Source organism: Pleurodeles waltl, chromosome 12 (genome assembly GCF_031143425.1).
Source record: "Pleurodeles waltl isolate 20211129_DDA chromosome 12, aPleWal1.hap1.20221129, whole genome shotgun sequence".
NCBI classification, from domain to species: Eukaryota; Metazoa; Chordata; class Amphibia; order Caudata; family Salamandridae; genus Pleurodeles; species Pleurodeles waltl.
The window spans coordinates 707,980,266-707,993,986 of record NC_090451.1 but is presented as its reverse complement, the minus strand read 5'-3'; the positions used below and the strand labels follow the sequence as shown (position 1 = coordinate 707,993,986).

The following is a 13,721-nucleotide window of genomic DNA, read 5'->3' as shown; positions in this document are numbered from 1 at the left end:
CAGCGCTAAAGCTGGTCCTGGCTACCTCAGAAGGCCAGCTGGCACAATGAGGACAAAAAAATTAACAAACTTAAGGACCTTGACAGACAGTGAAAGAAACACAGGACCAGAAAGAGACAAAGACATGTACAGCGAAACTAATAATCTACAAAACAACCACCAAAAAGACCAGTTGTGTCTGTTCACGAAGGCCAGTTGTTGCTGGAACTGCGGTGGGGGGCCTCAGGCGCTTGGGCGGCTCCACTCACTGTAGACGTGTCCCTCTTTCCAGGCAGTGACAGCAGCTCCGTCCATTCAGGATATCCACCGTGCCTGCTCCTGGGTGACCCCCGGGGGGCGCTGCTCGGGCACTGGCACAACAGGTGCGCACATGGGGCGCACGGACACGGGTCCAGGCTTCCTCCACGAGGACCCACGGAGGGCCGATGAGGCCCCAGGGCGCGCGAGGGATTGTGGGAGCAGGTAGGGGAGGGGGCATCAGGCCACAAGAGTAGGAAGGGCAGGGTTTAAGGTGGGGCCGGCGGCGCGCTGCGGGGACCTTTGTCCTCTCACAAGGAAGGAGTGAAACTCGACACAGAGTTGTACAACACAAAACTTCCGCTCCTTGTCTCTGGCGCCGGCGGACATATAGGATTTCTTGACCCAAAGACTTGGAATAAAGCCTTTTTTCGGGCTGTGTCACCGCCTCCCGCAAAGGCGCCCATTTCTTTAGTCATTTTGTAATACGGAGTGTGCATCGTGCTGCCTGAGTGAGTGCGCACTGAGGCCCATATTTATACTTTTTGACGCTAAACTGCGCTAACGCAGTTTAGCGTCAAAAATTTTTGCGCCGTCTAACGCCATTCTGAAGCGCCATGCGGGCGCCGTATTTATGGAATGGCGTTAGCCGGCGCAAGCAGACCGGCGCTGCCTGGTTTGCGTGGAAAAAAAACACGTACACCAGACAGCGCCGGCGTAGGGGGAAAATGGCGTATGGGCGTCTTAAAATGGGGCAAGTCAGGTTACGTCGAAAAAATCGTCGTAACTCGACTTGCGCCATTTTTTTTTCGACGCCCATCCCCCATCAACATGACTCCTATCATTGTAAAGATAGGAGTCATGCCCCCTTGCCCAATGGCCATGCCCAGGGGACTTCTGTCCCCTGGGCATGGTCATTGGGCATAGTGGCATGTAGGGGGGCACAAATCAGGCCCCCCTATGCCACAAAAAAAAATTGAAAAATAACAAAAATTATACTTACCTGAACTTACCTGTACTTCACTGGGATGGGTCCCTCCATCCTTGGGTGTCCTCCTGGGGTGGGCAGGGGTGGCAGGGGGGTCCCTGGGGGCAGGGGAGGGCACTGTGGGCTCATTTTGAGCCCACTTGTCCCTTAACGCCATCCCTGACCCAGGCGTTAAAAAGCGGCGCAAATGCGCCGTTTTTGGCCACGCCCACTCCCGGGCGTCATTTTTGCCCGGGAGTATAAATACCACGTAAAGGCCTGGGAGTCATTTTTTAAGACGGGAACGCCTCCCTTGCATCTCATTAACGCAAGGAAGGGGTTCACGCTAAAAAATGACGCTCACTCCGGGCACTTTGGCGCCCGAAGCGTCTAACGCCATAGTATAAATATGGCGTTAGTTGGCGTTAGTTTAGCGTCGAATTTGCGTCGAAAAAAACGACGCAAATTCGGCGCAACCAGAGTATAAATACGGCCCTGAGTCCCCAGCACTAGTGCAATGTGACAGTGGTGCCCACCAGCTGCCTGTGCCCTCAGTGCAGCTGTGCACAGAGTGCAGAGTCCACCACGGGCTTGCAGAGGAGGGATGGGTGCCCGGCGGGATGAAATGCCTGTCCGGCCCCGCCTACACTGGGCATTAGGCCGACTCTTACATTCACTGCACCTCAAGTCACCAGCGCCATGAGCCTGCCTGGGCCTTGATAATCAGATGCCCGGACACGCCGTTTCCAAACCTGGCTGTCCGCTGCGTAGAAAGGTGCATTCTGGGAGTTGTAGTCTTGCTGTACAAACATTGAAGCAAAGGGAATACCTGGTTTCCTAGCTGTAAGTGTGGATATTCCCAGAAGCACAGACTTTCTGACTGCAGAATCGCTGATTGTAAAATACAAAACATATTGTGCATGTCAGGAAGGCTGTCCCACCCGAAAAATGTATTTTCTGATCCACTGTGAGTTGTAAACATGGGGTGCAGTGAATGGGCTGTTCACCTGACAGTCCCGGGGAGGGTGGTGGGGGGTGTGTTCTGAGGCCCCCACCCCTGCATTTGTAGGCACTCACGTGGGTTGGCAAGCAACCTCCTACCTCAAAAATGTAACGGGGCAGGAGGTTTTGCAAAGGCCTGCAAATATACATTTTAAGATGAGGCAGATTAGAACAGTAGATGCATCTCAATATGTCGTCCTGATCACTCAAAGGCCAGATCCTGAGAACCAAAAACCGGGAGATTCAGCAAAAGCAGAACGAGGACTGCGATCTTACAACAACGGAGCGGCGCAGACTGACAGCTCACAGCAACCCAGCAACCCAGAGGAGGCACTAAGAAAATACATAAAATGTAATTTATAAAACCAGCACCATTCCTGTTAATGAAATTGTTTACTTACAACAGCTGCTAACTAGCACAGCTTTAGAACACCTAAAAAGTGCCCCTCACTGTTTTCCAGTCGACCCCTTTAAAAACCGGGACATGACCCAAATTTCCCGAAATCTGGTGGACAGCAGGTAAAAACCGAGACTGTCTTGGCAAATGCGACACGCCTGGTCACCCAGAGGAAGGTTCCGATCCTAGGGGTGTGTGGGTTGGGCTGTGGAGGATAGCTGCCTGGACCGTGTCCTCCTGCATTCACACCCGAGGGTGTTTCACTGAGTTAACCACTCGCCCCTGATGTCTGCAGTGAGCTGCAGGTCATGAACTTGAATCAAGGCAAAGCCGTTTCACCCTTTCACCATTACAAGGTCGGTAACTGACTACCATTAAACTGGAATACAGTACCCCCTGTTACTCAGAGTGCTTAGAAGGAGCAGAGGTCTGGTGTAAAGCGGTTTGTAGGATACGTTCTTATTGGGTGGCAGTGTGGTGAGGCGCTATTTTGACACACCTACAGACAGGCTTCTGCAGCATAAATGTATATCTCACACATTCATGTCTCTTCTCGTGTCTGTCTGTCCCTCAGTGCTTCACTCTCCCCTTCTGTCCGTCTGTCGCCTCTTCTCTCAGGCTTGAGTCCCGCTTTATACTCATTCGACTCTGTCGCGTTCTTTGCCATTCCTTCTGTCTTTCTGTCCATCTGTCTTTCCGCAAGTCCTTCCCCTCAGTGCTGCTGTTTATTCCCCTGTCTGTCCCTTGCTCTGTCCGTCTGTCCTGTCCTCCCGACGATCCATCCTTCTCTGTTCATAGATAGATCCACAGGCTATAGGAGCTCTGGCAATGATGCACCTTAGAAGTCCCGGAGGAGAGGACAGGGAAGGTCGACGAACTCATCCAACAAGCATTAGAAAAGCCAATAGGCCTATCTTTATTATACTAACATCTATCTATCACCCAGGCAATATGCTCATCCATCCACCCAACCATCCATCCATCTATAAAATCATCCATCCATCTATCCATCCGCTTTTCCGACTGTCTTTCCGTCTGTTTGTCTATCCACCCACCCGCCTCTAAATTCCGATGTTATTTTTGAGGGATAAAACGAGCTGCGCCCGACGAGTCAAGTTGCAGAACGTCTTGTTTGTGCAGGAGGCGGCCGGGCGGAGGGTGAGGGGGGTCCGGTGGTTGTGGGAGCTGGGTACACTTGACACCTCGCGGGGACATGACTCATAAGTCGTGTTTTGTACAGAAGTAACAGTACCTGCCGTGGGACACCGGCCTCCCGGGACCCGACTGTGCCTCGGTTTCTTCTCAGCTCAGCAGGATGTGTCAGTGTGGGAACCCCTAGTCCTACTGGGCTCCCTCTGTAGGACACCAGGGGTCGGTGCCAGGGCCCTTTATAGGACACCAGGGGTCGGTGCTAGGGCCCTTTGTCTGTAGGGCATCAGGGGTCGGTGCCAGGGCCCTTTATAGGACACCAGGGGCTCAGTGCCAGGGCCCTTTGTCTGTAGGGCACCAGGGGTCGGTGCCAGGGCCCTTTATAGGACAACAGGGGCTCAATGCCAGGGCCCTTTGTCTGTAGGCACCAGGGGTCGGTGCCAGGGCCCTTTATAGGATACCGGGGGCTCAGTGCCAGGGTCCTTTGTCTGTAGGGCACCAGGGGTCGGTGCCAGGGCCATTTATAGGACAACAAGGGCTCAGTGCCAGGGCCCTTTGTCTGTAGGGCACCAGGGGTCGGTGCCAGGGCCCTTTATAGGACAACAAGGGCTCACTGCAAGGACCCTTAGTCTGTAGGGCACCAGGGGTCGGTGTCAGGACCCTTTATAGGACAACAGGGGCTCAGTGCCAGGGCCCTTCGTCTGTAGGGCACCAGGGGTCGGTGCCAGGGCCCTTTATAGGACACCGGGGGCTCAGTGCCAGGGCCCTTTGTCTGTAGGGCACTAGGGGTCGGTGCTAGGCCCTGGCCCCTCCCATATTTTAATACTAAATATTAAACCTGCATGTGTGAGGATCTACCCATAGAATAGGTAGGCGAGGTGGATGTGGGAATTTACAATTGTAGGTTTATAAATACTATTCTGTAGTACTAACGCAGTACTATTGTAGTACTACTAAAGTACTGCAAGATGGTGTTTGTGAATAGGCCCCTTCACGTGTAGATTTACTGACATGTAAAGCTAACTTCGTGAATAGCCCTCACATGTGTAGATTTAATTGCGCAAAGTTAGCTTAGTAAATAGCCCCAAGCATGTGGCATTTACTTGTGTAAAGATGGCTTTGTAAATGGCCCTGTACATATGTAGATTCAATCATTTAAGGTCACCCTAGTAAATAGCCCTGAAAAGTGTATATTTGCTTATGTGAAGTTACATTAGAAAATAGCCCCATAAATGTGTAGATTTACTCGTGTAAAGTTGCCTTAGTAAATAGCGCCATACATGTGTAGATATACTTGTGTAAAGTTACTTTAGTAAATAGCCACATACACCTCTAAAAATACTCGTGTGAAATTACCTTATTAAATATCCCAATTAATGTGTAGATTTACTTGTGTAAAGTTACCTTTGTGAAGAGCCCCTTATACATGTATATTAAATTGTTTAAAGTTAACTCAGTAAATAGCCACGTACATGTTATGTTATAAAGGACGTCTAAAGGGCACGTTGACTGACCGGTTTCTTGGCGCTGAGAGCACTAGCGGCAACGTGAGAGGAACATATGTTAAGATATAGGGGACTTCTACCTAAGGCTACTTACCTTAGTAAATAGCCCCATGCTCTCCTAATTACAAAAGCGAGGCTAACCGGGCTGCTAAATTTTGAATAAGTTGAAGCTTACACGCCCAGAACAAGGTAAGACCTAGGAAGACGGTGATACTATTATCCAGGGTCAAAGAAACAAAGGCATTCCATGTTTGCACTTTACTACAAGAAAGAAAACAAACACAATACTTACTTTGAAGTGTGAAGCAGGAGTAAGCAAGAATTGGCCCCTCATGCACTTAGAGAATTAGGGTCCTGGCGTAAGCTTTGGGGAATGGTCCTCCGTCCGTCAGGGTTGCAGAGGACATTATCTCTACAACAGTGAGGAACTACGGTTCATCAAATTTAAATATGACCACCGACCAAACAATTTTATTTTTCAGAAACAAACTCCCAACAAAACAAATAGCACAACACCCCACAACCTCCTTCCGCCTCCATGCTTTCGATAGTCGTAGGCAACAGGGGTTCAGTCAACGGAAAGCTTATGGTCCACCCAGGGCCGGACTGGGAACCCAAAGCAGCCCAGGCGCTTTTGTTAGACCAGCTCCCTTGGCCGGTGGGTGGGGCGGGGCTGGGAGGGGTGGACGAAGTCCTGCTCCTTTTTTAGGGTCGAGCCTGCGTTGCATGCGTTCGCGCATGCGTATCGCAGTGAGACGCTTTAGTTATTAGAAAAGGGCTCGGAGCCCTGTCGACGTCACGTCAGTGTGTTTGATTGGTTTGTGGGCTTGCCTAGTAAAATCTGCTTGCTTTCATTAGTGGAACGCATGCACACGTCATGCCTTTTCCGGTGGTTAGCCCTCCTCGAGCGCAGCGACCAAGTACAGAAAACATGTGAGGCTCGCTGTTTTCTGTCGGATCGTGGACTACTTTTTCTCTATTTTCCTACCGCGATTTTGCTTGGCAGAAGTCGAGCGCTTTACACAGTTAATTTCACTTTTTCGGGTTACGTACATAAAAGGACTTTTGCTGATAGATGAAAAGTCGGGTTAGGAGTTTACAACGCGATCAGCTCTAACATGAGCAAACGCGAAGCCCACTGCATTGCAAATGATTGGTTCTTTTGTTACTGGGGGCCGATATTGCAACATTGGTGCAAAACTGTCCCGACCCTTCCAGACCACCGGGAAAATGTCCAATGCCCGCTATGGCCAGTCTGGCCCTGGGTCGAAATGACGTGGGCGGACCGAAAGCTTGGCCTGGCAATGTACTCCATCCGTAGTCGATGGAGTATCCTGTCCATCAAACTCTAAATCAGGCCCCTGGTGCTAAATCCAAGGAACACTGCAAGAAAGGGAACTGCCAAAAAGGGGAGAGTCAAAGAGAGTAAAGAATCTCCGTCTTATCGCCGTTCAGCTTCAAGTGGTTCGAGTGTATCCAGATCCCAACGCTGGGCCGCCAGTCACACCAGGAGGAAGTGAAGTCTGGAAATGTTTAAGATGATTTGTTTTGTATATGTAAAAAGTCCGAAGCCCAAGGACTGGATTAAATGAGTAAAATGGACGGTGTATAGATTAAGAAGAAGAGGAGACAGCAGGAGGTGTGTGGAACCCCGGAACTAACTAGTGGCCCCAAAGAAGTAACACTGAATAGGGCTACTTGCCGGGTTCAGCCTTCTAGCAGATCACACTGTGTCTTTAACACTCCAGGTGCTGGGCCTGGCAGCAGAATGTGATGTCTAACAGAATCAAATGCAGCAGAGAGATCCAGCAGCACCAGGGCAGTGGGATATTACCAGCAGCCACCCGCACCCCGGTCCAGGGCACCCACCACAGCTGGGGCGCAGACCCCCCTGCAGGAGCTGCAAGAGCTGGGGCTTCCAAGTCACCACTTCAATGAAGGAAAACGTCTCTGTCCAGGGGTTTCTACAAATAGAGAAGTTGGAAGATGGGGCAACTTTTGTCCAAGTATTCAGGATCTCGGTTAGGCTATTTTTTAAAGGGTGGTAATGCTGTGATAATAGGTTGGAGAGGAGTTCAAGTGACTGGCCCAGTACAGTTTTGTTACTGATTGTTTATTAGGTGTATATGTACCTTTTTTTCAAAACACAAAATATAAAGTTAAAAACTATTCTCACTCACCATGGAAAAATGTAGGGAATCTAAAGGCATTTGAGGAAGTCCCTTAACTGGGCGTTAAAAAAACCATGATGAGTGCAGTAAAGGGCTGTCACGTGGCCAATAATGCAGTCCCAGGTCCCACAAGTGCCCGGCCCCGGAGATAAGTGCAGAGGGGAAGTCCAGTGCCCTTAGCTGTCAGCCTGGCACCCACTGAGCTGCTGTGAAGGCAGCCTAGCTTCAGAGTCCACTGCAAAGTCCAGGGTCCACAGCCCTTAATCACTGATAACTCATATATGGATTTATTTGTTTCTGACTCAGTCAGAAATAAGCCTCGGACCTGGTGATCCATATGACATGAGCCAGGGGCAGGGAGAGCCAGGGACGAGGGCCAAAGATGCGTGCACCAGGGCAGGCTCTGATACTGGCACTCAAGCTGCGCGCGGCTTGAAAGGACAGCACATGCCACAAAACAAGCTGCCTCTTGGCACTTGGATTACACTATTATCAACTTCATTGGGATGGATGGACTTTAAGAAGTGCCTTAAAATAGAACCTGTCTTTATATACAAGCCCTCACGCATGTCTGGGGCCCTTGAGCCATTCTCACTCACGGGGTTATTCAGACCCTGGCTTAAGAACTAGAGGCCAGATTTATCAATGTATTGCATTGCCCTTGTGTCACGCATGGTGTTGCAAGGACTACGCAACACTAAAGTCAGATTTACCAAGCAATGCAACACCACCTCGTGTGTCCCTGCGTGTCTCGATAAATCTAGAGTAACGCAAAGCACTACAAGTCGCTGCCTTGCGTTTCTCTGCCCCAGGGAGGGGTTCCATAGGTGGAGTTTGGGTGTTCTCATGCATCCACCCATGGATTTTGCGTCATTCCCTGATTTACTGAGACTGGCACACCTGGGCATGCGTCAAAATGCTAAGCCTTCCCAAGGGAGGCGCGACGAGGAGAAATATATTTACTTCTCTTTGTTGTTTCTTCTTTCCAAGTGTGCTGCGTGGTGCAGCTCATATAGAAAGAGGAAATTACTCTAAGGATTGTTGTATGCAGGAAGGTGTCCCTTCCTGCACAAAAACAATCCTGCTTGCTATGCAGGCACCCTTGCACCACTGGTAAATATGGCACATTCCTCCCCGCCCCCTCTTACGCAGCACAGCAAGTTGTCTTGCTGCATTGCTATGTGTGAAAGACTGATAAATCTGGCCCTAGGTGTAAAAAAATCTGCCACGAAATCTCCAGCGGTGCAGTGCGCCTGTCAACCAATGATTTACTCAAAGGACCAGAGGATTCTGGATGTTGTAGTCTTCTTTGGATTCCATTGACTCAATGAAGCTAATACACCTGAAAATAATGATTTATAGATGAATATTTGCCACCCACACAAGTGCACCACTGGGGTCCTTGCTGCAGACTCCTGCATTGTGGGGGGGGGGGGGGCATAAGTTATAGTTAGCGCAGGTAACTATAACTGCTAAATTTCTATTTTTTTGGAGTGTGTAAAATCTGAACCTAACTAAAACGTCCCTGTAATCTTTGTTTTTTCCCCAGTGAATTTCTATAGTGTTTTAAATTCTATTTCCTAAGTAACCTTTAGTTTTATTTACTGAATTTCACAGTTTAAAAAAATATAAATTGTACTAAGATTTGACCATAAACTAAATTTATTTACTAATATACATTTCCACAAGTTCATAAATACATTGTATTCACACATGCATTCTTATTACATATTTTAAAACTAAAAAATGTAAAATGAAGGTAAGGTAACTTATGTAGTCTTTTTATAAATGTAATGCACCAAGTCTTTCTTGAAAAAAAATGTATTTTATAGTTCAACGGACCCACTGCGAATTCAACAAGGAAGCCCATACAAGTATTCTATGGTTATTAATTCCCGTGACAAAACTGTGGTAGATCCGCAGAATCGAAAAAATATTGCAAAAAAATGGAGTATTATATAAAGGCCCCACAAAATTGGACATTTACACAAAAGAAACCCAATTCATCGCTTAATATCCAGAAGCCTGTCAGTGTTTCACAACACACTTATTTATTACACAAGTTTGACGAATTTGCAGATCTTCTGCTCTGCCACGAACCCTTGAGCCCTAACAAAATACATCTTTAGACAATTTCTTGCCATGAGGGGTGCCTCACATACCTCTCCATCAGTCCAATGGGGTCAGGGTACCTCTAGCCCGATCTCTTCTATCACTTTAAAACATTATTTTCCCTTCTGGGAACTGAGTCCCAGTGCAAAAAATGGCAGCAGTACCTTTCCTCTCAGGTTGTGGCCAGCCACCACAGTATTGCTGTTGGCACAAGGATCCACAGCGGTGGATCCACGGGGGATCTGCGTCTCTCGAGATACATACATCTTTTTACTTCAATAACTCTAAAACTAATGAACGGATTTACACCAAATCACATAAAGAGATCCTTCTGGACCAAGATCTAGATTTCCGCCAAATTTGGTGTAATTCCGTCAGGGGTTTCAGGCTGTAGTCATGTCTAAAATCCCTGTGGCAAATTGCATGGGGAAAAAGCGTTTTGTGTCCGCCCAGTTATTCTCAGCCAACGCTTGACGGCTCACCCCAAAACTTTCCGGACAACAGCTGAAGTGACTGGCAAACTAGTGTTGCAACTTTTGTGAAGATTCGTAAAACGCTCTTCCTACGGAAACTCAGTCTAAACTAAAACTACCTACTGGCTGATGAACGAAGCTTAGGGATGGAGAGGTGTTTTTAGAGGTTAGTGATCGGTGGAGTTCAGGGGTGGTGAGGCTTCTTTAGGGTTCAGGAATGAGTGGAGTTTAGAGGTGGCGGTGGGTAAGATAAACTGATCACTAGAAAGACAGCTCTCTGGAGCTACCAGTGACACAAATCATACGGGCAGAGGAGTCAAGAGGGAGCTCACTGCACAGCTTTCAGCAAAACACAAGTCTAAACACTAGGGTGAAATGTAGCTCACTCCAGAGCTTACACTAAGACAAGTCACACACACTGGCACAAGGGTTGAGAAGGAGCTCCGTTTATAGTTCAGAGTAACTCAAGTCATACAGACAGAAGGGTGGAAGAGAGTTCCAGGAAAAACCTATCACAGAAGAGTCATAGAGGCACTGGGATGAGGCATCCCCTGATAGAGCTGAGAGTAACTCAAGTTGTACACATTGGGATAAGAGGGAACTCCCTGAAGGGCTCAGAGTGACCCATGATATCCCGACACAGGGGTTACGAGAAGTTCTCTGTAGGAGTCACACTACAGTGAGGTCAGCCTCACAAAGGAGTGAGGGAGCTCCCCGCAGAGATTACAGTAACACAAGTCATACAGACACAGGTGAGAGGGAGCTCCCCGCAGAGATTACAGTAACACAAGTCATACAGACACAGGTGAGAGTGAGCTCGCTGCAGAGATTACAGTAACACAAGTCCTACAGTCAGAGGTGAGAGGGAGCTCCCTGCAGAGATTACAGTAACACAAATCATACACACAGGTGAGAGGGAGCTCCCTGCAGAGATTACAGTAACACAAATCATACAGACACAGGTGAGAGTGAGCTCCCTGCAGAGATTACAGTAACACAAGTCCTACAGACACAGGTGAGAGGGAGCTCCCTGCAGAGATTACAGTAACACAAATCATACACACAGGTGAGAGGGAGCTCCCAGCAGAGATTACAGTAACACACGTCATACGGTCAGAGGTGAGAGGGAGCTCCCCATCAGGGATTGCAGTATCACAAATCATACACATGGTGAGAGGGAGCTCCCCGCAGAGATTACAGTAACACAAGTCATACAGTCAGAGGTGAGAGGGAGCCTCCTGCAGAGATTACAGTAACACAAATCATACAGACAGGGATGAGAGGGAGCTCCCTGCGGAGATTGCAGTAACACAAGTCATACACACGGGTGAGAGGGAGCTCTCTGCAGAGATTACTGTAACACAAGTCATACAGTCACAGGTGAGAGGGAGCCCCCTGCGGAGATTACAGTAATACAAGTCATACAGTCAGAGGTGAGAGGGAGCTCCCCGCAGAGATTACAATAACACAAGTCATACAGAAACAGGTGAGAGGGAGCCCCCTGCGGAGATTACAGTAACACAAGTCATACAGAGACAGGTGAGAGGGAGCTCCCCGCAGAGATTACAGTAACACAAGTCATACAGAGACAGGTGAGAGGGAGCTCCCTGCGGAGATTACAATAACACAAGTCATACAGTCACAGGTGAGAGAGAGCCCCCTGCGGAGATTATAGTAACACAAGTCATACAGTCAGAGGTGGGAGGGAGCTCCCTGCGGAGATTACAGTAACACAAGTCATACAGTCAGAGGTGAGAGGGAGATCCCTGCGGAGATTACAGTAACACAAGTCATTCAGTCACAGGTGAGAGGGAGCCCCCTGCGGAGATTACAGTAACACAAGTCATACAGTCACAGGTGAGAGAGAGCCCCCTGCGGAGATTACAGTAACACAAGTCATACAGTCAGAGGTGAGAGGGAGCTCCCTGCGGAGATTACAGTAACACAAGTCATTCAGTCACAGGTGAGAGGGAGCCCCCTGCGGAGATTACAATAACACAAGTCATACAGACACAGGTGAGAGGGAGCTCCCAGCGGAGATTACAATAACACAAGTCATACAGTCACAGGAGAGAGGGAGCCCCCTGCTGAGATTACAGTAACACAAATCATACAGTCACAGGTAAGGGGAGCTCCCTGCGGAGATTACAGTAACACAAATCATACACACGGGTGAGAGGGAGCTCCCCGCAGAGATTACAGTAACACAAATCATACACTCAGAGGTGAGAGGGAGCTCCCCGCAGAGATTACAGTAACACAAGTCATACAGACAGGGATGAGAGGGAGCTCCATGCGGAGATTACAGTAGCACAAGTCATACAGTCAGAGGTGAGAGGGAGCTCCCCGCAGGGATTACTGTAACACAAGTCATACACACGGGTGAGAGGGAGCTCCCTGCAGAGATTACAGTAACACAAGTCATACAGACAGAGGTGAGAGGGGGCTCCCCGCAGAGATTTCAGTAACACAAATCATACACACGGGTGAGAGAGAGCTCCCCGCAGAGATTACAGTAACACAAGTCATACAGTCGCAGGTGAGAGGGAGCTCCCTGCAGAGATTACAGTAACACAAAATCATACACACGGGTGAGAGGGAGGTCCCCGCAGAGATTACAGTAACACAAGTCATACAAACAGGGATGAGAGGGAGCTCCCTGCGGAGATTACTGTAACACAACACATCCAGTCACAGGTGAGAGGGAGCCCCCTGCGGAGATTACAGTAACACAAGTCATACAGTCACAGGTGAGAGAGAGCCCCCTGCGGAGATTACAGTAACACAAGTCATACAGTCACAGGTGAGAGGGAGCTCCCTGCAGAGATTACAGTAACACAAGTCATACAGACAGGGATGAGATGGAGCTCCCTGCAGAGATTACAGTAACACAAGTCATACACACGGGTGAGAGGGAGCTAACTGCAGAGATTACTGTAACACAAGTCATACAGTCACAGTTGAGAGGGAGCTCCCTGCAGAGAATACAGTAACACAAGTCATACAGTCACAGGTGACAGGGAGCTCCCCGCAGAGATTACAGGAACACAAATCGTACACACGGGTGAGAGGGAGCTCCCCGCAGAGATTACAGTAACACAAGTCAGACTGTCACAGGTGAGACGGAGCTCCCCGCAGAGATTACAGTAACACAAGTCATACAGTCAGAGGTGAGAGGGAGCTACCTGCGGAGATTACAATAACAGATGTTGTGCTAAAGTGACACACCCTCCCACGCCTCACACTTTGCATCTTCTGTCCCATCCTACACCTCCCCAGCTGATCCCACCTGCAGACTGAGCTCCTTCCAGACAGCTCTGATCCGTGTCCCTCGGTGTCTCCTGAGTCCAAAGGCGCCGAGAGTGATCCTGCCAGAGGCACTTCTCAGATCAGACCCTCCCACCCCTCGCCCCACCTCTCCCCTCCCCACCCTCCACTCCTGGGCGCTGCCAGGGCTGTGCTGTACTGCTCCGCAGTGGGGGCAGGACCTCCTGAGCTGCAGCTGTTCCAATGCAGCGCCCTCCTTCCCTGGGGCTCGGAAGGATGCTGACCCTGGAGCAAAACCCACCCTGAAGTCCCAGTGTTACTGCTGGCAGCAGCAGGCAAGGCGCCTCTTACACCCCCTGCGGCCACCACAAGCCCGGCACCCACCCTCCCCTAACCCCACACCCTCCCTGCAACCCCCACAAGCCCGGCATCCACCCTCCC

The 13,721-nt window shown here is 49.4% G+C and overlaps 1 protein-coding gene across 1 annotated transcript in view; it reads right to left on the bottom strand.

The window, feature by feature from the left end:
* LOC138266933 (uncharacterized) overlaps nt 1-13,380 on the bottom strand; it is a 40,826-nt gene extending 27,446 nt beyond the window's left edge. Inside the window, exon 1 of the mRNA XM_069215711.1 lies at nt 13,303-13,380. The gene's annotated coding sequence lies outside the window, so the exon portion shown is untranslated. The remainder of the gene's footprint in view (nt 1-13,302) is intronic.
* Nucleotides 13,381-13,721: the final 341 nt, after the last annotated feature.